The sequence below is a fragment of the Quercus robur genome, chromosome 7 (assembly GCF_932294415.1).
Source record: "Quercus robur chromosome 7, dhQueRobu3.1, whole genome shotgun sequence".
Classification (NCBI taxonomy): domain Eukaryota; kingdom Viridiplantae; phylum Streptophyta; class Magnoliopsida; order Fagales; family Fagaceae; genus Quercus; species Quercus robur.
This window is the reverse complement of record NC_065540.1, coordinates 15302625-15306960: the sequence shown is the minus strand read 5'-3', so window position 1 is coordinate 15306960 and position 4336 is coordinate 15302625.

Below are 4336 nucleotides of genomic sequence, written 5' to 3'. Positions count from 1 at the left end.
TTAATGTCTCTTTTGATTAATGTAAATCTCCATATAATTTAAAAATCAAATGATTTATATCTTTGTTTTGTGATACAAATAAAATCTATAATTGACCTTAATTACTATTCTTTTTATATGGCAAGCATGTGCCTTACATGTGCTGCTCCAACTAGTAATATAAAATTTCATAAACTTGGAATTATTGGTTTCTTGTTGTGAACAAACCATGTAACATTTCGTCTCCTTAGTCATTGTTTCATTTGCATTTTTTTTTTCTCCCCGTTATGTTTGCACTCGATATTCCCTTAGTGGTTAGTACTGCTAGCTATTATTCAGTATTTCAGATAAAACCCTAATATTTGATATGTGCATGATATTTTGTATATAGGAAAAATATATGTACACTTCTTTAGTTGTTTAACATTAAATTCTTTAATATATAGTAAAATTTTATTATCATTTTTAAAGACAATTAAATTCGGCAATGTAATTTATTGATTAAAGCAATCACATGATTATATTTAATTAAATAACTTAAAGTTTAGTGCAAAAGCTTTACCATTTATCTTTTATCAATTAAGTTTTATTACATTACATTGATTAATGTTTTATTTTTTATTTTTTATACAATATAGAAATTCTACTCTAGTCTAATCTAATTGTATATGTATATAAAACTTCCTTTTGGAAATTTGAACCCAAGGGAGTGAATACCGTACCATGATGGCTAGTATGACCAGAATTCATTGTTCTAGCGAGCTAACCGGTATAGAAATTGGCGATGGCAATTTTGTCCCGCCCCGCTTAACCTACCCCTCCCCACTTCGCCTTGCGCGGGTTTTCCCCGTCCCGCAAAGGTGGTGGGGCAAGATTTTAGCCTTGAACCATGGGCAGGGTAGGAATGGGTTTAAACTTTTTAGACCCACCCTGCCCCGTCCCTCCCCACGTTATTGAGGGTTATAATTGTAAATTTTTCATATTTTAAAACCCTACTATTTAAATAAACATATCAATATTAACTTATTTTATTCTACCTAATATGGTTCTCTACCTTTATTTTGTTATGTGTTATACAATGAGATTTTTTTTTTGATTTTCTTGTTAAACACTTGGATATATTATTCAAATTTTTCTAAAAATTGGTTTGATTTGATGGGATAAATTTAGTTGTAATTTCAAATATATTTTTATTAATGAAATAAGTTTCATTTAAAAAATTGTACTGGTTGTAGGGTAAATTAACAAAAAGTAAAATTTTACAGGGTGGAGTAAGGTTCCGCGGGGTCCCAAGGGGTGGAGATGGGGTGAGAAAGTTTTCCCCGTCGTGTGGGGTAAGTCGGGGATGGGGTAAGATAAAACCATGCAGAATGGGGATGAAGACCCCATCCTTCGCCCCACCCCGTCCCATTGCCTTCCCTAATAAAAATCCATTTGATTTGTACCGCTCAAAGTACCGACCTATACTGGACAATACTAGATGTATTGGCAAATATCAGGCATCTTGGCGGGAAAACATGAATCGGCTAGTACAGAAAACAATAAGAAAAAAGAAGAAAAAGTAGTGACAGACAGCCCACTTTGCTCCTTTGCTACAACCTCTAGATCGCTGGTCATCTCCCCTTCTCCTCCTGGTCATTTTTTCTATTTTGTTTTTACATCTCTTTGATTTTGCCGCTGTTGCTTTGTCTTCCTCTTCTATCCTGTGGTCTCATATCTATTTTTCTTTACCTTCTTTTTGTCTCTTTGTTTCTTGTGTTTTCAAGACTCTAACTGCTAATGTGAACAAAGTGTTTGAAATTCAAAGCATTTAGGGTTTGTTTTGATACTATTTATTTTGCTGAAATTGAAACTTATTATTGAAAATACTGTAGATAAAGGTAAAAGTTAGTTGAAATAGTATAGCGGGACTTATGAATAATACCAAAAAGTGTAGTAGAACCCATGAATAGTAGAAAAAATAAGCTGAATAGTAAAATAATTTTAATTTGGATGTTGTTAACGGGTGCTGTACAACACCCGTTAATGTGATAAAATTTAAAATAAACTATTCACATTTTTTTAAGGGATTTGGAAAAAACTGAATATGTATTAAATGTGTGTCAGTTTAGATGGAGAAAGTCAAATCATTTTGCAAAATCACAATTGAAAAGTAAAATTTTGCCAATTTTCCATATAGGTGGGATTTGTGATAAATCATAAAATGAACCACAGCTGGTTCATTAACAGGTGCTAGCTGACACCTGTTAACAAAGTCCTTTTAATTTTCATTAGTATCCACACACACACACTTACTTTAATGTTTGGTTTGCTGTTGTCAACAAAAGTAACTTTTGTGTGTTTTTTATATTATTATTATTAATTGAGGGCCCGTTTGGTAATGTTGTTCTAGAAACATTGTTTAAATATTGTGAAAATACATATGAGTAAAAAAGTGTTGTGGAAATACATGTTATGTTGTTTAAACAATAAAAATTGTTGTTTAAACAATACAACCAAACAGACCCTAATTAAGTTGTACAACACGCCAGCAACTTTGAGTTATTAAGCTAATACATATATATATAGTGGTAAACCCGAAACGGTACACCAGTATTGATCGGTATCGAAATATATCGTTCCACTAGCCAAACTGGTACTGCCTCCAGTACAAAATTGACTATCTTACTTGAACCCCAACCCTTACCCCTCTCACACCTTACATAAACTTTGTACTTGTGGAATGACTATCATATCATAATATTTTTCTTAAAGATGTAGGAACTCCACGGTACATTTTATTAAGTCAATATTATTAAGTCAATAGACGAACTGTCAATATTATTAAGTCGACTTTTTATAGCGTGTACATTTTAATTGTTTTTGAACATGAAAATTATGTATAGCATGATGCTGATCCATTATTATTCATTCCCAAAAGGTTCTGTACGTTTTAAGTCATAAATATCCATAAGAATGTCGCCTTTATAGCTAATTTGAATATATATATAAAATAAAGTAAAAACCTTTTTTGGCCTTTTGAAATTCTCTGTGTATCTCAAATTTCTATATGCATACAGGCTACAAGCACAAATTTGGTATTGTTTTCACCTAAGATAACGCATCCCTAAACATGCTTCAAACCTTTTTTTTTCTAACACTGCAGGCTTCAAACCTGAGGCTCAAAAACGTCCTAGTCCTTTTTCTATAAAAAAAAATAAAATAATAATAATAGTAATAATATTGCAAAATTTTTAATCTCGTCCCATTAAAGGCCCAATTATTCTTGCTAATTTCAATATTGACTTAAATGATGGGGCAGCCAAAGGCCCAGAAGTTTGTTTTCCTTTTTTTAATTTCAATATTAAATAATGCTTTTGTTTTTTCTTCTTAATTTCAATATTGACTTACACGAATGACTATTATGTTAACTTAATTGTTGTGGGAATTGAAATAATGATCATTAAACAGGTTCTATGAACATCATTTTTATAGGCAAAACTCCAACAATGAAACTATGAAGTATAAGAGAATTTATATGGAAGTTGAGGAAAAAAGGATATAGGCAGGCAACCATTACTCCATTAGTATTATTGAATTGAGAGGATCAAACTATAAAACATTAAAACATTATGTTAACTTAATTATTGTGGGAATTGAAATAATGATCATTAAACAGGTTCTATGAACATCATTTTTATAGGCAAAACTCCAACAATGAAACTATGAAGTATAAGAGAATTTATATGGAAGTTGAGGAAAAAAGGATATAGGCAGGCAACCATTACTCCATTAGTATTATTGAATTGAGAGGATCAAACTATAAAACATTGACATACAGACAGAAAATAAAACCGCAAAATAAGTGACTTTTCATGTGTAGTATTATTTAATTTTCTTTGATTTTAGATATGGTAGAATGATATAGGCGTGCGATCGACTTTGATTAGTCTATCGAATTCATAATTGAATCCTAAATTAGTTATTGTTGTTGATTTTTTTTTTTAAATAATGTTGTTGTTGGTGTTATTTTTTATTATCAAATCATTAATTTCACAAAATTTTTAAATTAGCATACCAGAAATTTTAAATTAGAAGTTATGGTGAGTCTATGTATAAGTTGACATGATAATTTAAATATTGTGAAATTAATTTTGAAATTTTGTTGTGTCTCTCTCACATTACTTATTCTACGATTTGAGTTTCCTTACAAGACCTAATTGTAATTGATTGTTCTTTGGGTCAAAGTCAATAATGGCCAATAGATGATAAAAATAAGAAGGCTATATATATATATATATATATGATATATGTTATATATTGTGGGAGCCAGTCAATCACCAGAACTATTAAGGTCAAGATAATTGGGCCTATGGCC